The sequence below is a fragment of the Sturnus vulgaris genome, chromosome 1 (assembly GCF_052056855.1).
Source record: "Sturnus vulgaris isolate bStuVul1 chromosome 1, bStuVul1.hap1, whole genome shotgun sequence".
Classification (NCBI taxonomy): domain Eukaryota; kingdom Metazoa; phylum Chordata; class Aves; order Passeriformes; family Sturnidae; genus Sturnus; species Sturnus vulgaris.
Genome location: NC_142243.1, coordinates 73,018,631 through 73,043,668, shown reverse-complemented (window position 1 = coordinate 73,043,668; position 25,038 = coordinate 73,018,631). Strand labels below are relative to the sequence as shown.

General features: G+C 37.1%; 1 long non-coding RNA gene across 1 annotated transcript; it reads right to left on the bottom strand.

Moving 5' to 3' along the window:
• Window positions 1-9,329: 9,329 nt before the first annotated feature.
• LOC148225303 (uncharacterized) lies at window positions 9,330-19,068 on the bottom strand. The gene is made up of 3 exons (XR_015801312.1): window positions 18,925-19,068; window positions 11,530-11,605; window positions 9,330-9,392 (listed from the first exon to the last, which is right to left on the bottom strand). It is a non-coding gene; the product is annotated as an uncharacterized LOC148225303 (long non-coding RNA).
• Between the last annotated feature and the right edge of the window lie 5,970 nt (window positions 19,069-25,038).

Sequence of the window (25,038 nt, the reverse complement as noted above, 5' to 3'; positions counted from 1 at the left end):
TGACATTAATATGGTACTGTTAATGGGGAGAAGTATTATGAAGGACTCAGCCTTGCAGTCCATAAATGAATGCTGTCCTGAGGGGAGTTCACTACTGGATGGGACAAAAGATGTCAGGTTGAATTGCTATGGGAGAAGAAAAGAAGAGGGGCAGATAAAGAGAAGTAACAGATCCTGCCTGACCTCTGAGGCAAGTAAAAATTCATTATACAATTTGCCTAACCTAGCCTTTTTTTTGACTATTAAAAAAAAGAAAATCAACAATCTCCCCCCGCCCAACTGTATACTTTTGGGCTTTTTTTCCCATGTAAGGTGCTTGCATCATATGAATTTCTTATTCCCCTTTTAAACCCCTAAAGTTTTCAACTAAGTGTAATTCCTGTGCACTCACTTCTGTTTGGCCACCATTACAATTTGATTGTATTTTAGTCTCCCAAAGACTTTTTAAAATGTCTACTTGTATTTCTTCTTTGCACTCTAAAGAGAGTGTCCTCCTGCAGTCTATCAGACCCTTCTTAGGGGAGTGTAAACAGCTAGCAAGAGCAAGCGATAGCAAAATGCAGTTAGCAGTAATTATCCCAGAAAATGGTAATACCTTGGGACTGTTCCAAACTTGCAGACAGGCAGCTGAAGTTCCAGCTAGTCATAGCCTTTAGAAAAAGATTGTATACGGTTGAGCAAAAACTCTGTATGAGCACTGCAGTGTGGGACAGGTTCTTGGAATAGTTTCCTGTGGAAAATTTCATTGCTAGTGCACACTGTCTTCCATCCAAAGTATCCATGGCAATATAAAATATGTTGCAGCTTTAGTATGGAGAGAGAAGTTGAGGCTGGATTGAAGACAGTTTAAACAGGAAATTCACATTTCAAAATGCTGTATATGTAAAACAACTCTTTTTTCACTGGTTTCTGTTCCAGAGGCTGCTGTTGTTTAGCTTGCCGCCTTATTATTTGCTTTTAAAATAGCCTATATATTTACAAAGGCTCAGTCTACATACAAGCCTCATTTAACGTCCATTTGCTACCATTTGCACCACATTACAAACTCATTTACAAAGTGAATGTGGAAACAAATGTGACCCCTATGGAAAGCCTCGCTGAGCCTGTGTGTGATTGCAGCCGTATGTAACAGCTCATAAATGGTGTCGGCTGGAGACTGTGCTTAAGTACTGCAGCACAGGAGCTTGTCATTTCCGGAACCAGATTGCAGCATCTGTATTTCTCTTGCCCCTTTTCCTGGCGCTGTTAAGCCCGAGAATTCTTTCTAGAGCAGTCATCCTAAAAGCCAAATAGCTCCTCTGGAACAGTCCACAGTGCTGTCATCTTTAAAATATGCCATTGTGCTGTAAAGCACTCTTCAGAGCTGCAGTGTTCTGGCTTGCGTACTAACACTGAAGTACAGAGGAAAATCAAACCCAGAGTCTCCAAAATAGTTGCACTGGCAGGTGAGCGGTAGGAGCAAAGTCAGAATTTGAGCAAATAAGAAATTCTTCTGTTCTCACCCATCACACTGGAACTCACCATGTTCCATCTCCAGACACATTCATTAGCTGTGCCCACTCCCTCAAACTCCTTGTCACCACAGTTAGGTATGTGATTCTGGAGGACTGAAGATAACAGCAGCACTTGTGCACTTATCAGTGAGTATGAAATGCTGCAAAGTGCCTGAGTTCAGGATTCAGTCACACTGCCAAGGGTTAAGGCCTTTCTTCAAGGTCATTCCCTTAGATACAGGAGCTCAGCAACAGAAGCATCACTTGCCTTGCAATCAAGAAGCTTCAAAACAAAAACATCAAAAACAATCTTCCATGTAAACAACATTGGTCACTTTTGGATAATAATTCATTTTTTGTTTAAACCTTGAACTTGGTTAATGGAGCGCGAGTTCTGAGAGACACCTATGCCGCTGAGCAGCTTGACTCACCTCAAACATCAAAAATTAGAAAGAATGCAAAGGATTCAGGGAAAACTGATCCCAACAGTTAAGAGCAGGAGACCTGCCTACAATTATATATGTTTTCTCACTAGAAACAGCCATCTAGAAGAGGAAAAACAAAGCTGAGACAACAACTCAGGCAACTAAATTTAATTGAAGTCTTACCCTCTGGTAAGCAGCTTAACTACGCTGCTTGTGTGAATCTCCATATATGCTTTCTTTGCTGCCCATCCAATAGATATGGAACATATTCAGCCTGCTTAAAGTACATAGAAGTATTCCTACTAAATCCATTGGACTGAAACTTGAGGTGTTGGGTGAAAAACAAATGTACAAAAGTCAAATTAGGGATTATAAGCATAATGCTGTCTTTTCTCGTAGAAAATGCCCTGTGAGTATCAGTAGCCATCAGGCCTAAGACCATCAGATGGGAATTGGACCTCTAGTTTAATGGCAGATGCTTGCAGTTATCAGGAACCCTCCCATGGAGCAACCTGCTAAGTTTCATCTGATGTTTTTTTCATATTCATAAACAAAAAGCAAAGCAAATCTTGTGGTTTTATGGCTGAATATAAGTTCTCTGTTTTTTCAGCCTTTTGTGCAGGACTCTTTCTTTTCCAGTCAGAATTTTCAATAGGCCCAGTCCTCACAGAGAATGCAGGCAAGACTCCCACTGTCTTCAATGCTAAAATATGATATAGTGCTTATAAAACTTGAAAAAAAGCAAATATATTTCCAATTATAAAAAGAAATGTGCAGGAAAACTCCTTTAATTTTCCATTTCCCCTAGATGGGCATGTAAGCTCTAACTGCTACACAGAGAAAGGCAAAAAAATTCTGCCAGAGGATAGTATAATACATAAATTTCCAGTATGTATTTGCATAAGGTCTTTCACATAATAGTCTCTAATATAGTTTGGAAAAGTCATAAATCTTTCATTTTCTGTCTGCTGGCTGAATTGTTTTCTCTTTTGTTCTTGTTGCCCTGAAATTTTTTAAAAGGTAATGCCATCTCATCTATCATAAACTGATGGTGAGCCTAGTGAAGTTTGAATTTTGCTGTTTGGATTTTTGAAATTTATCTGTAGTTTTTGACATTTCATAGGCATTGTCTCTTCACCTCTTCCAGTGATTGGGATGAAAAATATGGGAATTATTCTGCTATTGAGTTCAGTTGAAAGAAAGGAATGATTGCTTATATTGCTTTCCTGTTTTCTCTAAAATGAAGATGTATTGAAGTAGGTGAAAATATTTGTGGGTAAGGGAAACATGCAAGGGCTGGCTGAATTTCTTTGAACTTCAGTCTGGTGGTATTTTAAGGTTAATATTAAGGGTTAGACCAGTTCTTGCATTATTCAAATAAGTTTGCCTGTCCTTAATAGAGCTCTTGAAGCAGACAATTCAGTGTGATATGACAACTGTCTAAAATTATTTCAGGATAAGAGAGATTTAATTTTTTGCAAAAGCAGACAAAATGGTATGTGTTTCATGTTTGGAAATGTGATTTTTTTTCTAGAACAATTTCATTTGGAAGTAGGACACTACTTTTTCAAAAGATTAATTAGTTTATAATGAGAAAGATAACATCCCATGAGCCAAACTGATGTCAAGTGTTGCATTATAGATCCAAGAGTCACAACTCTGAGATAGAACAGATAATCCTGTGATATGAGAAAATAGCGCTGGAACAGATGTATGGCACGCTATGGGAGTGCTCACAGCTATTTGTGAGCCAAAGAAGTACATGTATTTAAACACTTTCTTGCTTTTTTTTTTTTTTTTTGCTACTTTTTCAAAATCAACTCAGTTTTGGAACAGCCCTTACCCCCTGCTTGATTAAACAGAGATAGAAGGTCTGGCATCAATTTTTCGGAGACAGAGCTGTAGCTACAGTGATTAGATCTGGAAGACTGGTTGTAGAAATTTTAGTTTGGAAGATACAAACTTGGAAAGCAAACAGGAAGAGAATAGTTATTGAAGGGAAATTAAGAGTGGTGATGGCAGTACCATGTTTTATCTCTGAGATCCGTGTGACCTTTTAATGATCTTCTTTTAAACCACAGACAGTGTTCTGGATTTTAAATGGCACCTGCTTTTCCAGAATATGATTGGGGGTAAAAATTTTTTTTTGTTAAATAAAACATTTTTCAGTTTTCATGATAAGTTCTAGTGTTTCTTTATTTTATCAAATGAAACATAACAAATATGGGACGTGATCTGGGAAATATTTAGTCTTACAAGCAGGGTTACGTAAGTAACTGTGTCCAGTTCTCCTATACATTTAGCTGTGCTGAAGCTCAGACTACTCTGAATAAATTCTTTTTAAAGGTGAGCCTGGAAAATGTCTTCAAAGTAAATATATTTGGGGTGTGAAAATGCAAAAGAAAGAAGCCATAGTTTCAATTAACAGAAAAAAAAAAAAAAAAGACAGAGTATTTCCTCTTCAGAAAGCATTTTCTATATTAGCAACATTTGGGACAACTACCACATGTCTAATATCTTGGGAAATCTGAGCACAGTCTTCCTGCTTTTTCTGCCAGAGGGAGTGACATAACAAAAACCTTCTACATAGCTTTCCATTTTAAGCCTAATTTCCATTTTCTTTGTTTATGGTTATGGTCACATACTCTGGCAGTCACAAAAATAGTAAAATCACATTAATCTGTAAATAGAAATACTTCTGTTTCAGGGTGAGTTGTTCCTAGCTCTCTGCCATTTTCAACCTCCCTAATATTTGCCGAGGACAGTTATTTCATCTTCCCAGCCCCCTTTTTTCTCCCTCTACTCATATAATTAAGCCATGAGCTCCAGCAAGCAAGGACAAGGAGGAAGTACCATCCAAACATCCCATCATCAGTACCAGTCGTTTTAATGAAATAACATGCTGTTGGATTGAATGCATCCTATGACAGCCTATCTAAGAACGCCTGTCTGCTCTCCAGAAGACTAGTGCTTTAAAAAAAGAAAAGGAAAAGCCTTTAACCAGCCTAGGGGGTAAAAAGAGAAAAGAAAGGAGAGGATATTAGATAGAGCTAGCAAAAGAAAGGGGTTGCTTGAAGAGCTGAATAGATACGGAGAAAAATAAGCCACCAAATGTGAATGAAAGGGACTTCAGTGTATGTCAGAGAAAGAAAAGGAGAGGGGGAAAGCACTGGCACCAAAAGAAAAGAAAAGAGAGTGATAATGGACAAAACCCCTATGTACTATTTCTTAGCAAAGTACATCAGGAGGAAAAGGCAAAGTTATACAGGGTCTATATATAAACTTCTCAAATTATGGAAAAGAAATACTAGTCTTGCTTTGCATGGTTATGGGTAAAAAGGTTAAGAATTTTTGGATCTGGATTTTCACACCTCATTGCATCAAGCTAACAAACTTTATACTATGAACAACATCATAACACATGATTGAAAAGAAGGAGGAAAGGTTAAAAGATAGCTGTTGCCATGGGAGAGTTAGAAAGATCATGTTAAGAAGGAAGTTGGAAATATCTTTTTGCACAGGTGCGTGCATATGCACCTTTACGGTTGTTCCAAAACATCCACCAAGGCTTCTGATCTGAGGATTAGGATATGTGACACTGCTGTCATAGTGACTTAAATTAAGTAATCACTTTTTGACAGACTTTACCCTCTCATGGCACTGTTCACCAATGTAATCACATAATTGGTATTGTCTAAACTATTGACTGAGACCCTTAGAAAATTACTGCCTCTGGAAGGCTTGGGCTGGACTTCATGGAGTAGTTTCTCAGGCCTTTAGGCATCTGTGGGCTACTGGAGAGATAAAAAATAAATACAAAAAGACACCTGCACTAGTATCTAACACATTCCCCCTGGAATTCCCCTGAATCTTACCAGTGTGAAGACCTGTCATCTGACTTTATCTCTGATTTCTTACACTCCTTAAATGCTTACACAGCAAAATCAAATGATAGCATGACTTGAAATGTCATCTCTATGTAGATAATGCTTTTTCAAATACATCATAAATGGGAATTAAGGGACAGCATCAATGTATTTTGGGGATACGAAAAGAAAGAAATTTCACAGGACTGCAGAACAGATGATTGTATAACCAGAAGTGACTGACTCATGCTAAAAAAAGGAAAATTTAGGCTGCATTTAGGAAAGCTTTTTGTCAGTGATGTTTTTGAATCTTTAAAATGGTCCCTGTTGAGAATAAATGCTGGCCTTGGATGTCTAATTTCCTGAAAGAAGAGTGAGCTCTACACTTGGTCTCTCTGCTCTTTGCTCTTTGGAAAGGCCCTCCCCTCTGGGTGAGGGAGAAGGCCTGCAAGGACCAAAAGAGGGCAATGGCCAGGTAAAGATGGGGTTGGGAAAAGAGATACATCTCTGGGCCACAGTAGATTTCTGGAAGGGTTGCAGTTTTTGTTAAAGCATTCAAAAAATGCTTTCCACTGAAAATTGTGACTTCATTAAACTCCCAATAATTTCTGATATGACACATTCTCAACCTGCCTGTCAGTGCCAAAGTTTTCAAATGGTTGATACTATTGCCTGACTGTCCTAAAGTACTTACACACAATGGTTTCTGGCTTCTATGTAGTTCTTTTGTCTAAACGTACCTTCATTAGGAAGAAAAGCCCCCATTGTGATTCAAGGATGTGTACTTCAGACGTCCATACCATGCAAAATCATGGAATTTATGATATAGGATACATGGGTAAATAATAGGGCTTTAACAGAAGGGTATAATATCAAGATGCTTTTGGAAACACCTTGCAATATCACATTGCCAGTTTATAGCAGCTGGGGAGAAATATCTACAAAAATATAAATCTTTTTTCTCTGTTTCTTTTATTCTTTCTGAAATATCTGCTACTGGCTACTGGCACAGCTATTGAACTCAGTGGCCTTTTGACTCTGCAGTCATATTAATCTAAGTCAGATAGTTTAAAAATGTGTGGCTTTTGTCCTTTGTAGAGTACGGTTGTTGGTTTTAATTCATTGTGATCTTGAGGTACAAAACCCTTTCACTTAAAAGTTCTTAATGAAGATTTTGCTGTGCTGCCTTACTCTCCTTAACCTTGTTCCCATTACCAGTTTCTTATACTCTTAATTTCTGGGACAGCATTTTCCTTCTTCCAGCTTTTTGTCCATTTCAAAGTACAATATAAATATTTAAATGGGAAAAGAGGGGGAGGGGGAAGCAATCTTCTACGACAGCGGAAAGGAAATTATTATTTCCTGCAAGTTTAATAGATCCTTTCAAACATATTCAGACACTAACACAGACTATGTGTTACACAGAAATAATGCAGATGTGTGTGTGTGTGTGTGTGTGTGTGTGTGTGTGTGTGTGTGTGTGCAAACATAGATGTAAAAATGGTGCTGGGCTCATCAGCTGTGCTGGTAGCATTGTAAGCCACCTTTGCTCCAGAGTATTTGGCAAGGAACATCAGATGGGAGTTCCTTCACTGTCGCAAGGTTGTTATTTTCTGCTTCCTTGGCCATGGAAATTTCACAAAGCTCTCAGGTCCTTCAGCAGCTAGCCAAATCTAGACTGAATAAGCTGTTCAGTCATTTATTCACTAATGCCAGCAGTGGAGAATTGCTAATAGCTACACTTGTCCACTACTCCTGTTGATTCACCAGTGGCATCAAACTAAGCTGAAAGATCAGAAGCTGTTGCCACCTCCCTATAAATCACAGAATCATAGAATGATTTGGGTTGGGAGGGACATTAAAAGTCATCTAGTTCCAACCCTCCCCCTGTGCCCCTTCCCACCACAGGCAGGGACAGCTTTCACTAGACCGGGTTTCTCAGAGCCCCATCCAACCTGGCCTTAAACACTTCCAGAGATGAGGCATCCACAGCTTCTCTGGGCAACCTGTTCAGTGCCTCAGCACCCTTACAGTAAGGAATTTCTCCCTGATATCTAATCTAAACCTCCTCTCTCAGTTTGAAGCCATTCCCCTTGTCCAGTCACTAAATGCCCTTGCAAAAATTCTCTCCCCTTCTTTCTTGTAGGCTCTCTTTAGGTACTACTGGGAGGCAGCAATTAGGTCACATTAGTCTGTACCAGCCCTTCTTCAGCACGTCCTGTTGAGGGAGATACAGCAAAAATAGGCACAGAGAACAGGCAGCAAAAGAACCTCTGAGCTGACAAGCACAGCAGCTCTGGTTTCAATTTACCCTAACCTTCACCTATAAAAAACTGTAAATGTGAGGGTGGGGGAGATGTTACACAGCCTTTGCAGCTCTCCTTGCATGTGAAGCAGCAGCCTCCAGCAAAGAGCAAGCAGGCAGCCGGGAGCTGTTAGTACTTCAGGCACTCTCATTTAATCTACTATTGCATGTGAGCTGACATCCTGAGCTCACTGAAATCATTCCACACATAATGCATTCCTAAGCTTTCCAGAGAGCTGTAGTCTCTTCATTATTATCTCACTTACTGTTTCTTGCTGTCTTTAGGAAAGGGGAAGAATGAAATAAAACTATGCCCGCCTACAGGCTAGAAGCCAACTGACTTTCAATCATTTTAATAGTCAATTACGGTCAAGATTATTTGGTTTTCCCCTTCTCCATATCCTCACATAAAGATTTGCCCTGCCACAAATCATTCACCGTGGACTTAGAGAAATTGTACACACAACTCCCAGCTTAGCAATTAATGTCACATAATAAGCCGTTTATAGCCTTCTCTTAAATGAATATTCAGATAACAGAGAAAAAGCAAGCCCTGTTAGTACGTCTTCAGGTCTGTTTTTGGGCTTGTGAGATAGATTATGTGTAGAGAGGCTTGTGAATTGAATATGATCCAGTTGCCACATAAATAACGATATCAGACTTCAGCTTTTGTAAACAAAACCATATCAGTGGATTCTGCTTTGATTTTGTTGTAAGTGGTTTTAAAAAAAACTGTGTAACTGCTTAGCATCTGGCAGCAGAACTGAAATATATTGATGTTAATAATGAAGTAAACCACTCACTGCCAGATCCTGATAAAGTATACTGTATCTCACTCCAGTGGAGTCCCTTCAGGAACAAGGTGCTGTTTAAACATAATAAGAGTCTAAGCATCTTGTCTAAAGTATTTAAAATTTGTATTCATAGTTGCCAGTCCCCAGAAAATCTTAAGTATAAAAGATTTGCATAGTAAAAACCAAGTTTATGCATAAATAAATTGTGTTCTGGCAGATGTGAAGAAGAAAAAGTTCCTCTATGAAAAACTTTCTTTCAAATCTAAATTACAGGTTTCATTAAAACAACCCTTGAACCCCCATCTGAAAAAAAAAAATAAAATTGTTCAGCACTTACTGATAGTTGCTTTGATAAGTGGTGCTGGGATTTGTTTGCACTTTATTTTTTATAGTGTCTTTTTTAATAACATGAAGAACTAATTAAATCTCCCTACCTCAAGAAATACCTCTATTCCTCAGACTTCTGTTTCTTTTGGAAGCTCCAGCAATTACCAATGAGTACCAATTACCTGCAGAAAAAAAGTAACAGAACTAACTACATCCTGGTCAGTAAAAGGGTCATTCAAATTCACACTGATAATTTTCAGTGCTATGCAAAATAGCAACAGACATGATGATTCATGATGAAGAATTTATCAGCTGAACACTACTCCCGAGAAATTCTTCCTAAATATGAATAACATTGTTAAAGGTTATGAACAGCAGAAATATAAAGACATTTAGTTTCTGGTTCTGTAGTGAACACTCCCTCTAGAATATTGCAAGTACATATATGCATCAATACAAATACTTGATGTGATCAGACGAGTCTAGCAATGTAAAGATAAGCTTTTATTCATTATCTTATTTCCTTATGGCACTGCTGGCCTCAAGCCAGCTGAGGTTAAGGATGTGTGCAATTTTCAGCATATCTATAGCTCCATTGTAGCTCTTTGAGGGTAAATTACAACTTGTAGTTATTTTTCCTTTGTACTATAAATAATCTTATAGCAATGTGAAAGCAAATGATCTATACACAAGGTTTGTGTGTTTCTTGTTTTAATTCACCATACTATTAAATGTCAGCATTGAGGCCTCTTTCTTCCACTTTCCACCTCTGTAATTGAGGCTTCTGTGATTTTGAATGAGCATTGATGGGGGTATGAAGTAGTTAGCAGACTGTAAATTGAAGTGCCAGCGGTATTTTGCAGCAACGTCCTTGTATAGATAGGACTCCAATGGCTCTTTGAAGAGGTTGATATGCTCAATATTTGTGATTTGAAAATCTACTAAAGATATGGAGTGAGAAAATGTGACCACCCAACAGAATGCCCTGCCTCTTGGTCAGAGATCAGGGTGCATAATCTGAATGCCAGTGTCAAATGAGACTGAGATGTTGGCTAACAGAACAGTAATTTTCATCTTTGAACCATAATAATTTCCTAACACTAATACATATGCTAGGCCTCCTTGAAAGTATCTGTTCCCCCGACTTCTTTTAGTTGTTTAAAGTGCTCAGTGATAGAGTGTCATGTAAATAATGTTCTAGAGATACTAGTGTATGCAAATATCATCAATATGAAATGTCAGCACTTTCAGATGCAGAATCTGGTGCACTTAAACCTCATCAGATTAGGAAATTTATGTTGTATGTTGTGAATCATAGCCTGCACCCACTGTTCAGATTCTCCTTATGCTGTAACATAATCTGGTTGCAACATTCTAGCTTCAAGCAATCTGGAAGTATTTTAGGAAGATCCCAGCATAAAATGTGTCTGTCAAATGATAGGATTTTCATCAGGTTGCTGCCAATAAGGTCTGTGTTTTCTGCTGTTGAAATGTCAGAGTCACAGGGCTGACCATATGAGATGTCAGAATATCAGGTGAGTCGAACTAAACAGAGAGCTAAAGGGAGAGTTTCAAAAACACAGAAGGTCAGGCAAGGTTTTGAGAGCTACGACCTTTTTGTCTCCAGACTTTTCAGAACAGAAATGTGGTAAGACATTATTAGTTAGTGTGAGTAAAATACTAGGTGTGATTACCTGCATATTGGCTAATGTAACATGAGGTGAGGAAGACAAAATTGGAAAACTACACTCCTTTCTGAGTAGCAAAGTGGTAGCTAATGTTTGAAGATTGTGCATGGTAGGTCCAACAATATCTTGGGGTAAGTCTTGACATTGACAGCATGTGTTATCAGACAGACAGGAAAGTCAGAAACCTACTAAGGGAAACTATGAGATAGACCAGATATGGACTGTATTCCATTGAGAAACTAAACTTGAATTACAGGAGAAATTACAGTAGCAAAGCATTCAACTGCAACTGCCAATTATGACAGTGTTACTGCTGAATCATATTTCAAGTTTTGCTCAAGGTCAGAAAAGCCCTAAGAATTAATACCCAGACTACTTACAAGCTCAAGTTTCAGGGAGATCATTGCAGTACATATTTAAAAGACCTGACACTATTTCATAGCCTAGAGGTAGTTCTTTGTGTTTAAGATTTGCTGAGTACCATTCATCAAGACTTCTGAGCAGTAGTTGAAAAAATAAGCTAGATTAAACTAGATTTAAGTGAGCTATTTGAGGCCATTTAACTGGAGAAACAGTGAGCTGTTACATGTTGGTAGGTAGGAGCCAGCTGCAGGACAGTATCACATTTTACCTTTTTCCTTAGTTTTCACTGTGGGCTCTCAAGGGAAGATCATACACTCCCCAGTCATAGTGAAAATCCTCTATCTCTGCAATGAGAAAGATGAATATTGTCAACAAGATCCATTGAAGGATGAGATATCCTCATGCTTTATAAGAAACAATAAGCAATATCTCAGCATGGTAATTACCTCTCTGACATAGATGCCACCTGGTTTTTGCAGTCTGGTCTGAGTGTAAGGACCAAGATATTTGAGGAATCACTCTGCAGAAGTATCAGTTTTTTGAGCTCTTGCATGCTTTTTCTAATCTACACATCAAGACACATTGTTGATGTATTTACTATATTATGTATATTATGTATATATATTAATAAATACATAAATATTAATTACATTATTATATTATGTATATTATGTATTTTACATTATTAATGTATGAAGCATTAACATATGGTCCAATTACATGGATCTTAAACAGTGATTTAGAGGAGACACCAGTAATCCCACCTTTAACTGTGGCCTCTTGCTGACAATCCACTCTGAGCCCTCTGCAGGGCTTGTAGAGCGTTTCTGGTTCCCCATGTCCCACCAGAAAAATCTCAATGTGTTAGTTTTATTAAAATAAATATCAGGAATATGGACAGGAAGAGAGTTGAAAATAAACAAAATACCAGGGTGGTCAGCGTTCTTTTAAATTATATGCAAATTATTGTAATTAAATATTTTTCCTATATGAAGGCGGTAGCAGTTGCCACCTAAGTAACTTACTATCTGCTTAAATAATAGGGCTACTTTAACCTTGACCGTGAATTTCCTTTGGAAACTGCATGCTGATATGTTTGAAGTTCCTTTGTTCCCCTCTTTATTCCCCTCTGAATGGTACTGGAGAAGGAGTGGTTCCAACTTAATGAGATGATTTGGTTTATTCTAATTTATTTTATAAACAGAGAATACAGCGAATATTAGATTGATCTGGAGTTGTACCAAGTAAGAGGATACCATTTGCATGCAAAAGGAGTTTTATCTTCTGAGCTCCTGTCTTGAGTCCACTTATTCCTCAAGAATATTGTCTTGACAGACTTTGGGAAAAGACACACTTCTGAATAGTTCCTTGAAAGAAGGTAAAAAAAGGTTGAAGGGGATTATATTTGTAATTATTTCATATGTGGACATGTATGAGCATTTATATTTTAAGGATTTTCAGCCCATGGTCAAGTACTTCTGAGTGGTCCACCAAAGGCAATTAAAAATCACAAGTCTGCTGTCAATCAGTTTGAATTCACTCTTCAGGGATCTTCGCTTCCATGACAAAATATTGATGAGCCAAAAACTGGACTAAACTTGTCAACTACTGGGCTAGGTAATATTCTCAATGTACAGATAGGTCAGTCAATCAAAACCTTCTGTTAAGAGAAAAATGGCCTCATAGGGACTCTGTAGCATAGATAGGATATTCATATTAATCAGTAATGACTTTCTGAACTTTTTAGAAAATAAATCTAACCTGATTAGTATAAGCTATATCTCTCATGATCTCATCAAACATCTTATCAAATATGGCCTGAAATAGTTTTATATGATGAAGACAGTCAAATGTCTGCTGTAGATCTGCACAGCTGCTTCCACTTTGAGGATAGATTTAAAGCCTCTTCTTCCAATTGTTTATAATGTCTCTGTACCTTCTCTAAAAAACTGCTTACCAGCTCAAAACTGAGTTTTCTGGATGATTTTGTGGGCTTCTCAAGGTACAGCAACAGAGGTAAGGGCTTTGATGTTGCTCTTTGTCTTCAAAGCCTTGTTTATCTCCTCTGGTTGAGAAGGGTATATAAACCACACCTATATCTCTGCTGTGGGAGTTGTTACAAAGCCACCCATTTCCTCTGTGCCATGTGGTGAATGATTTTGTAAAGTGCTAGTCAGAATTTCAGAAACTGATCAGTGGTTACTTTTTTTATAGTAATAACTCACCTTTTATATAATGAAAAAAGTATTTTTTTTCAGACATATTTGGTTCTCACCTTCAGTCTCTAAGTCTCACAGGACTTAGTTAAAAAAAAGAAAAATAAGTATCAATCTCAGGTTGGACAGAGAAAAGCCTATATACTTCTTTATAGTGCTAAATGGCTTCTCTAAGATTTTATTGGGAATATCTCTCTGAGGAATCTAGTATAAAGCATTTCCCTAAATCTCTGACCTGATCCCACTGGACCCTCCTATTGAGGGTTGAACAGTGCTTGATCCTTCTAAAGCGTCTTTTGCAGGTCCTATACATTTCCTTGTATTTTAAAGAAAAAAAAGCTCATGCTGCCAGAAGATATATCTCTCAAAAAGAAAGAGTGTTAGTGTCCCTCTTTCTACATGCTGAGTTTTTCTGAAACACAAAAAAATTGCAGGATATCTGATGCACAGTAAGAGTTTCTATTTGGCTTAATTTCATTATTAGGTATAAAGTCCATTTTGTATTCAGAAATGGTGCAGTGGAAGCTAAATGTGAATAGGGAGAAACGAGATGTGAGAAGAAAATGAAGTGATTGTAAGAGAGCATGAACCTTCTCAGACAAACATTTAATGGCTTAAAAATATTGTTTTGAACAAGACTTTAGGTTATAAAATCTCCTTGTGAGAGGTGGGTGAACTGAAAAACTTCTCCAATAGATCAAAACTAGTATTGCATTATTCAGACATAAATTTCCTTATGAGTTTTCATTTTACACAAATTGTCTGGATGTTTCCAGATTTACAGGAGAGCCCTGTTCTAGAAAAGTGGTTAAGATGCAGCGAAATTGCTACAAGCTCCAGGACAGGCTGTAGTGTGCAGCTGAATTAAAAGGTCATTAGTTAGAATTCTGCCTCAATTTTCTGCTAAATATTGCCAGTCCACAGGGATGAAAATAGGACAGAACTGGTGGAACTGTCAGGCTATCTAATACCACTTTACTGCAAGGAACGGTAAGAGGAAGAAGGGAGAACACAGGCAAAACAAGTGTATTCGAGCTGTGGATACTCTGGCCCACTAACAGCAGCTGCTGAAACTGGTCCTTGTTTTCTCTGTCTGGAACAAAGAGCAAAGATCAAAGTTTAATTGAAGTCAGCTCCTTTTCCATTTGCTCTTCCACCTGCTCCCTCTGCTGGTAAAGGCGACCTAAAGAAAGGAAAATAAGAGTTTAAAAGGAAGACAAAATGGTGGGCTTAACCTTTACATTTTAACGGTTAACTGAGAATTGAATTCTAATAACCCATCTTCTAAAATATTTCATGTCATCTTGTTTTCGTTGTCTTTACTGGGAGGGGTTGTGTCTTGTAGTTATACTGGAATTCTTTCAAACCCATCCATAAAACAAAACATCCTGTTGTCCTTTTTAGGTTTAAAAGTTTCCAGAACAAAAATAGTGTAAACCAGTTTCTGACTTCAGTGATGGTTTTCATGTGTTGAATTTCGTCCTCTTTTCCATCATGTTCTTAAAGCTCATCATGGAAAATTACCACCACTTGTTTCTATATATCATATCTGAATCTTCCAGGCTTTTTAAAGGATGACATTCTCTCTGTTTAAAATCTTAAAACCAAATCAAGGTATTTGGTGCATAGGAACAGTAACTGTCCTCTTCTCTAAAAGTGAATTTTCACAGTACAGCTGTCACAAAATGTATCCGTCCCACTTGCCCCTTTCTCTCCAACAGTCTCTTTATTGCATGTCTCATTCTCTCCTTTGCTCTGGCTCTGGCATTCCTCCACATGGAGACTGAGCCAATTCATCTCCCTAAACAAGCAAGAATTTTGTTTTGGGTTTTGCTAGCTTCATTTTATCCCACTTTGATGAGGTAGATGAGCTGAGCACAAGGTCAGAAGACAGCCAGATTCAGCTCCAGAGACGGGTCAGTGTCATGCAACGAGCCATTAGATCTACTCTAGAAATTTTGTACAACTTTCATGCTAAATTCTGGTGGAAAGAGACAGTAAACATTGCTGGTGGATAAAACTCTTTCAAGACTCTCTTCATGTGAACAACTGGTCTTTTAATAGGCTTGGGTGAAATGTAAAACCCTTGAAATATTTTGGTTGAAGCTAGTTGCCAATAGCAATAGCTAATGAGAAATCTGACAAAAGACAAAAAGATCTCTTGCCCTTCCTCACTAGCTCCTTCTCCTAAAGTTTTTCAGGCTACATGTCAGGCTACATGTTAAAGGTTCACTACTGTTGTTACAGTGCTCTCCCTAATCACCAGCTAACACCACAGCTCTCCTTTTTATGCATTCCCTCTGAAAGATCACGATTCTCAAGCTCGTTCTCCCTGATCTTCCCCAGTTTCATTTTGTCTCAATTGTACTCTTTCTGGTGCTGTTTCTGAAGTCTGTGATGCTTCTTTTCATAAGGAGGTTCTATTTTCAGCTTCCCTTTTTCTCAGTGACCAACCGTGCATGCTCACTTTATTTAACACTTTTTTACCTCAGTGACACCTTCAGATATTTTGTCAAAGTCATCTTTGTCATGAAGTAATAAGAGAGGGTCAGATGCTCCTTGTTCAGCTGTCTCGATTTCAAGGGTCTGAATAATAGCCTCTCTTTTTTGTGCTGGATTGAGAAAATAAGGAATGTCCTTAGTACTCCTAACAGGAAAGGCTAGTGCTGCAGAAAAGCATTTGATAGGTGAGAGACAATAACATACGATACAGCTGTAGGGATTTGTCTGGATTTTAGGACACAGAGAAGGCAGGCCTTGAGCTCTGCAGTAACTGTTTGCTTTCAATCAATTACTATGCATTTTCTGAGCATCATGTTAATCTTCAACACAATAACTAGGTGGGCATAGGAGATACTGGAGAGTTTTATGTATAACGAAGAATAGAGCGTGAGGAAACTGCTTTTAAAATTCACTTTCTGCAGACATTATATCACCTAAATGTTCTTAGACAGCAATCGTAAAAGGACATGAGAACAATCAAAGGTAATTCTCTTTTACATTTTAAAAAAATGACTCATGGAAAAATATTTTCCATGTGGAATAGAATGCTGTATGGAAAACGATTTTGTACTGTGAGGAACCTTGTACAGGATGTGCCTTGTTATGGCTAAAACTCTCATCCTACATATTACCACCTGTGTTAGACACATCTGTGATTTTGTGGTGATTGAGATCAATCGTTTTAAACAGGCCTCCAAATTTACATTGGTTTTCTATCTCTTTTGTTTATAAATAAATGTCCATATCCTTACACAGAACCAGAATGATTACTGAATTTTAGGGACTAGTAAGGTGAAGTGTTACACTATCACCTAATATTGGTTATTTTCAACAGATTTGGGGGGTTTTGTTAGTATTCCCAATTGGCTATATATCTTCATTTCTTCAGCATCAGCAGATGTTGATTGTATTGCGTTTCTTTACCATAACTCTTCTTCTGTCTTTAGATTTCCTGTGTGAACGTCTTACAGTGTATATGCTACCTCTGTGTACCATTAATTCAGTAAAGATGGGATTTCTCTTTTTGTTTTTACCTGAGCAGTTTTCCCATATTCTGTCACTATGTGTTTATCATTTTCACCTTCTTGTTGATCCAGCTGTACTATTTGATGTACCCACCATACAGCAACTACTAATTGGTAGATGTTTTCTAATGTTGAATTCATGGTGATCAGGAAGATGAAAGGATGAACCTACCAAAATTATGACCATCTGAGAAGCGATTAAACAGGAAACTCCCCTACACTGTGATTGAAAGGAAACGAGTGGGTGTCAGCCTAGTGAGTTGTTCCATATGAATCAAGCTATAATGGGTCTGTTTTTCAGGTGCCTTAAAGGAGGAAGCAGATTCATCCTTTAAGTCTCTTGTCTGTTGACAATTTAGAGGAAAGTAAGCTCACACTTATTCATTATGGCATTCCCAGCCATCCAGTAGAAGATGACTTAAGTGTGAAGCAAACTAATGAAAAAAGAGCAAGGGATTTTTCATGGACTTTAATATTTCTGCTTCCCTACTGAAGTCTCTGCTTATCAACTGCCCTCTCCTTCCTCTAATTGTCTGATGCAATAGGCTCTTGTCCTAAATTTCTTTTGTACCTCATCTCTTTCAAACTTACAGTCTGCAGCTCACCTATTTCTCCTTTTTCAATCTTGGATGGAGAATATTTTCTTTCAGTATTTTTTTTTGAGGTCTGAAATAATACAGCAATTTTTTCCTACATCTGAGATTTACCTTTATAGTAACTTTTTGCCCTCTTACAATGCAGGATCAGATTGATTAATCTGGTTGCTTTGTGAATTATTTTAACAGCCAATCTTTAAGGATTTCCCTGGCAAACTGTCTCCATAATTTAAAACAAAACGTGCCTTTTAAAATATCACAGCAATCTGAAGAAGCCCCATGGAGGACATTTGTGCAGGATAGATCCCCTTATTTTATTCTTGAATGACTGTCATCAGCATAGATGAATACAAGATGTAAGCATAAAAACTTAGGCGTGAAGAGAAAATCCATTAACAATCCAAAGATTGCTAGAAATGAATACATAGTTAATAAGTGGTTAGCTGTTCAGGTCAGCCTATCCTGACCTGAGTATCATATGCAATGATTTACAGACTATTCATTTTATACATCATCACTGGGTTTAATGGCTCCGTTTCGTTGTCTTTCAAGCACCTTCTTTAAACGCAGCAATTATTTTTATGGGTTACAAAGAGAAGACATAGTAAACCAAATAAAGCATGAAATAAAACACATGTTGACGATGTTATCAATATCAAATTGATCTACATATTTAGATTGACATAGAGAAAAGACTTGTCACTAAAATTCAGATTGTAAAGCTGGACTTAATTTATTTTATCTCCTTCATTAGCAATGAGTACAGGAACCTAACTGCAGCTTGCATGGTCCAGTCAAATAAAAAGAACACATATTTGGTTTTATTTAGCATTCTACATGTTTAAATGCTACAACTTTAAAATGAGGTGCTCCTTTCTACTGTATTTAAGCCTCATTTAATTAGATGTAATTTTTGAAAAAAAGTATTTCTTCCATTGTGTATAAAAAGCATACACATTGTGAAATCACTCTCCCTCTGAAGGACACATGGAGAGAACCTAAATAGCAGGATAAATGCCAGAGGTTCCAACATCAGCAGTTAGTGGAAGACCTGGACAGTGCATTATAAGCAGTGCATTTACAATGGAATTTTGATTGGGAAGAGACACATGTTGGCAGGAGATGATTCCCAATTAAAACAACAATCCTACAGTATAAAAAGAAGATAAAAAAAAGTTTTACCATGGCTCACTTTGGCTTCACACTTGGAGAAAGCATGCTAGTCAAATTCTGTTGTCATACGGTAGGAATAGGAGTGCTCTTATGAAGATGGCCTACATCCAGACAGGCCCCAGTAGACAGTGATTTATAGTCTGAATTTTACCTGAATGTGAGCTGGATATTTTAGTAAAAGCAGTCAACTCATGTCTTTGAAGGCAGGATTTCCCAGGCTATATAGAGAAGAACTGGTTCTACTGGTTCCTGTGGCTGGTGCTCTCAGCTGCACCACACCCATTCCAGGCTCTCTGCACCTCTGAAACATACAAACAGAGATTTTATCTGCTGAAATATTTTCAAAAACACTGGATTTTGGTCCTTCGAGTCACTGGTTTTTAATACTGGGAAAGTAAGATTATTTGGACAGCTATTGCTTTCTGCAGAAATGTTCACAATCTCAAAACAACCTAATCTATTTTTAGTGCAGTGATTGCTTTCTCTGAAAATAAGGATACATTTTTAAAGCATAATATTCATCTCAAATTTTAAAATTCAGCCTGGAATCACTGAGCAGAAGCAGTGCATTAAAGGATTTGGTCACAGCCTGCCAAATTCCAAATTTTGTTACACAAAGCACAAATTCACTTAAAACGCATTTTCATACAGGCTGCTGTCTTGATCAGTCTTGATTCACTGTATGAACTTTTATTACTCATCAACTGCAGATGTAATCCAAGTAAGATTTGATATGATAGGTTATAAATGTACTTAAAAATATTTACTATAAAAGGCAAATCATCATCAAGTGGTTACTGATAAAAACTGCACATTTCAGAAGCTGTGGGGGAGTGCTGAATTATAATAAAGAGAGAACATCAAGAGAGTGAAATGAATTATTTGGTAACTAGCTTCAAGCAAATAAAATGTGTTTCAGCACAGACATCTTAAGGGATATAGGCCCTTAAGAAGGGCTATCGGTCCCTTATAAAAGGTGAGACCATAGTATGGAAGGTAGTGACTGAAAAAGTTACCTGCTGGAAGTAATACTAAACTGAAAAAATCTCTGTAATGTGACACTGCGGTTAATGGAGCCAGCACTGATGTAATCATTGGTACACTGTCTACCAAAATGCTTTCTATCCAAAATATGCTCTTGAGAAAAATGTTAAATAGTCACTTTGGAAGAGATGTAGATGATTAAAGAAAGTGAAGCATGGCTTACGCTGAGAGGAGAAAAGCTCACTGATGCAAATGTACATGGGTGATTTGATTGCCGTCTGTTAAAAACACACACTACAAGGCAGCCCTTACACCTGATAAATGACATGTAAGATGATCTGATGTTGAAAGTCACAGCTAGAAATAAAATGAAAATGTCTTGGGATACGAAAAATCAGTACCAGAACATCCAAGAAAGAACTATGATGTGTCCCTGGAAATTTTCAAAGGAATATATTCTTGGATTTGAAGTAAGAATTAATTATGAGATTTGTAGCCTTTTGTGGAGCAGGAAATCAGTAGCACAATCAGTAGCACAATATTGTGTCTTACAATATTCCCTCCTGTGTTTAAAATCTGTGAAGTTATGTTGTTTGTAGATGGATCTACTCACAATATGATAAATATTTTGAATAGCGTGGTAAATACATCACCAAATATTCATTGAAATAAAAAGTAAGAGATCTCTAACCACTTTTCTGCACTCACCATTAATTCTCTTTGAACTTGAGCATATTGAAAAGTGCTTTGAAAACATTTATAAAGTTATGACAATACATCTTAAATTACTCATCAATCACTGTGAATATTACTGAAATAAATTAATTAATTCACAGAAAGATTCTTAAATATTTGTCTTCTAGTGAAATACTACCCCATAAAAGCGTAATTGCATTGTGCACCAGTGACATTAACCTATGTTTACCCAAAACTTAAAAAGATTAAGCAATAGCTTAGACAGCAAGGTTATGGTCCCAGTATGAGAACCCAAACAACATAAATTCAGCCAGTTAAGCTTGTCATAAAGACCACAGAGATGATGGAAAAGACTATATAGTAAAATAAATCTATGGCTAAGTCTGATTAATATTTTTGACACCGTGTTCTGTTGAAAAATGAGGCTTTGCTGAAATGAAGTTCTTTGTGAAATCTTTTATATTTGTTATGAATCTGGCATATAGGCAGGCAGCTCTTGCAAAGGTGAAGATTTGGCAACCTTGGAAACCTTGATCAAAGTGTATTGTATATATAAAAGAAGCCAAAAATTTGATCGAAAGTGACTCTTCTCAACTGAATACAAATTCAGGCCTTATCGACAGAATAAATATATTCATGTCAATATACTCTCCCTTCATTTTTACATTCTACAAAAATGGGAAAGGAGAAATCACATTAATAACTCTGAATCCTTTAATTTGAATGCGACATTGTATAAAGTATTAGAAAATATTTAAAAGAAAAAATAATTAAAGTCTTGAAGGCAAAGGCAAAATGGGATAATCCTGCCTTTATCAAATAAAGATGGTGTCAGACTGTAATCTTTTTGGGTAAGATAATAGACCTTTTACACAGGGACAATGTGATAGCCTGGATTTTCATACACATTAGAGCAGCACTTATTGTAGTGCCAAGGAAAAATTATTACTGAAGTGGAAATTATGAGGATCACTGCAAGAGCTGATTAGGTCGATAAGGTGCTGACTAGCAGAGACTTCAATGTCTCTGCAAAAAGAGAAGTTCTCAAGACAAACATGGCAATCTGTTGACACTTCCTCACAGAAAAGTCTTGAGGCTTGTCCTACACTCCTTAATAACTTTTGAGTTAAAAACAAGAGGCAGAAATTGTAGGGGTTGAGCAGCATAAGGTAATATACACATGGGCTTTTAACCCGGGCAGAACTTTGCAGTGGGTCTGCCTGAACAGCCTTTTTAAAATGAGCTCTCAATAGTAGGAAAATAACAGACTGTCATTCTCAAAAGACCAGGTTTGACTTGTATGTACACTAGAAGTGTTTGTGTTAAGCATAAAGAAAGTCCAGTGGCTAGGTGAGCTGGCACAGAAGAATGAGTTTATAAACAACCTGCCACCTGCCCACAGAAACTTTGTTGTCTGGATCCTTCCTTCTAGTTGAGATTTCAGTCCACTGAGTGGCTTTCTGGGTTGCCAGACCTCTCTGTGGTCCTCTCTTGGAGCATAAAAAGAAAGTATAGAGCTCTAGCCTTGGCTCTGCTCCCTGCTCCTTAGAAAGCAGTCTCTCCACCTCTCTGCTGCTCTGCATGACATTTTTTGCCTTTTCTTCTGCCCACCATACCCTGCTGTCATGGAAGTGTCTCTCCTCCAGGTATTTGCATGAAGCTAAGAGCAAGTCTCCTCCTTTCCACAAGGCCCATGTGACTCAGTTCTTTCTTTCTTAAAGGAATTAACAGAACAGCACACACTACTTAAAAATACTGTCCATCATAGGGAATAAAGTGGAAGAAAAAGATCTTGGTGTGTTGGTTATTGGAGGGTGGCTGTTGACAACCATTTTGAAGTAGCTTTGAAGTGCAGTATTAGGACACATTGACTCAAGTATTTCTAGTAGAGCTAGAAATGCAGGAGTTGCATTGTATGAAGCACCAAGAAGACCTTTTTTGCCATATTGCATGCAAGTTTTCATGTGTTCAAGAATAGATTAAAATGGAACAGTTGCAGAGGAAGGAAGACCAAAAGACTTTTAAATGATAGTTGTACATAAGAGAGGAGAAAAACTGAAGAATAAAATTCTCCTAAAATCAAAGAACTTCAGGTCAAAAATGAGGAAAAATTTCCTAACATGTTTCTAGGGCAAAACATGAAGTGATCTTGCAACAACAGAAGTGAGAGAGGATGTCTTAAAACCTGAACTTTTATAAACATCTGTTTATAAAGACTATATGATGGGAAGAGTAAATTTCTGGGGATGGGAAATTAGGATCTTTTGAGTATACAATATATTTGAATCTCCAAAAATCACTGATTTGAGAAGCTGTTTCACTATATGTCTACTCTATCCCTAGACAGTAAAAAACTTAACTTTTTGCTTCCTCTGATGTCCTGTAGAGATCAGAAAGTTGTGTGTTGTTCTCATTTGCTCAGCAATAAATCAGGCAGAGTGAAAGAATATTTAATTTAGGAGAGATCAGCAGGGACCATTAACTTGGGTTTCTTGCTAGTCTCTTTTTTGAGGGCCATTCACTGCATTCCAAGACACTCTAGATGTTTTGTTTAGGAACTACTCTACTATTGCAGGATCACAGCACAAAGGTGAAAATGTTGATTTATTTCCTGCAGTACACTGTAGCTGTGAATTACTCCAAATCTTACATTTGTTAGAAGGTTTTGAGAAGTGTTTGTGATATTTTGTATTTACAGAGTGCAACTGCTGTGGAGTTTTATAAAATATACATATACTCTATGGCAACTACAGTTGTAGGTGACTGTATGACCCTGAAATACTTGTTCATGGGTGATATTCTGATTTTGGAACAAGGATGTTTATACAGAGAGAAAAACTAGAGGAACTGATATACTGACAAGAAATACATGCTGGCAAGGCTTCCTCATTGGAATTTGAATCAGTGTGATTTATAAACTATGGAGTATATAAGGATTCAAATGAACTCCGTAGTCCATTTGTCTCCATGTTTAAAACTAAACAGAAATTTTGTATCTGTGGCTCTGTCTGGAGTGACATTTGCTTTCAACTTGTCTCTCAGCTAAAACAGAAGCATAGCAATAAACCAGAGAATGTAAGTCAGAAAGAAGGAGGGTGCTGGAGCCAGACGCACTTACATTTGGTGTTGCATTGGAAGACAAAAAAATTGCATTTTTTTGCTACAGGATTTTAAAAAGAATTGGGATCGTCTGCTATTCTCAAGACATTAATTATTAAAACTTATGAAAAACTGAAAGCATAATGGCTAATAGATCCTAAATTGTTATAAATCTTATTCATGCTTTTTCCTCTTACTCTGTCTGATGCAAACAGCTGATTAGCATGCAGCAAAAGTTGTTTCATCAGAATTATAGCAAATTTAAGGATAAAATTGCAGTTCTTGAAAACAAGCTGAAAGATTTGAAAAATTACTTCAGTATAATTTTGTAGTATTAGGCACACTTATTCACAAAGTTGCATCTGTTTATCTAGACATATATTTTAAAACTTAATTAAATTCTTACAAAAATCCCATGTGGATATTCTTGATTAGGTTTTAATCTAGCACAAATTAATCAGAATTAAGACAGTTCCTTGCAGGGTTTGAGGTTTTCAGTATGGGTGCGAAGGAATTAGCACCACTGTCACTAAATTAAACCATTGATTGTGGTTCAGTTGGTACTACATTTATGTAGGGAAAAGACCTAATTTTACTGATCAGATTTATAGATCCATGTCCAAGACTTAGCAAAAATGTGGATATGCAGAAACAATGGCCCAGACCTACACATTCTGTAAAAATTCTTGAAGTCATTCCCTCTTCTAAGTTCTCCTGTGTATTTTTGCACACTCCCTTGGTGAAAAATGTAATTCAGTTCAGACCAAATCTATGGGTAATTGTAGTTTAAACAAACACACTAATATTGTGTAATATGTCTGAAAGTACATATGTGAAGTGCAAGTACAGCCATGCCATTTAAATTAATGGGATGCTATACATTGTATGGAGACCAGGCTAACAAATCTGACTGCAGGATTTACACAAATTATAGTGCTAATAAATTTGTATTAACTGAGGTTCATCTAGACAAAAAACAATATACAGGCAAAACCATATAATCTTTATAACTTTTTATCTTTGTACTATGATACACATTCACTTCTGAGAGGAGAAAACACTACTTAGGGTTTATGAGCTACTGATATTCATCCATGGATAATGCTAGAAACAGACTTGTCATATTAAAGAGATTTATGTAGACTATTATTCAGTATCTTTTGAGTCTTTACTACTCATGACAACCAAAACTGTAAACGCAGTCAGTCATATAAAATGTATCGTGTTGTTTGTAGCAGATGAAAAGCTAAAATATGTGCAAAAAGACAGCATTTACAGGTAGAGAATTACAAGTGTGGTTTTAAATCAAGCAGTTATTCAAAATAACTATAAGCTACCAGATAAAACAGGAAGAAATTATCAGATATTACAGTATTATGAAGAATGAACTTAAAATTAGATGGAATAGAATAGTCTCCTGTCCTAAGATATATTCTCACAACTGCCTATGACTGAGCAGTAGCTGACGACAGCCAGATGGCACCAT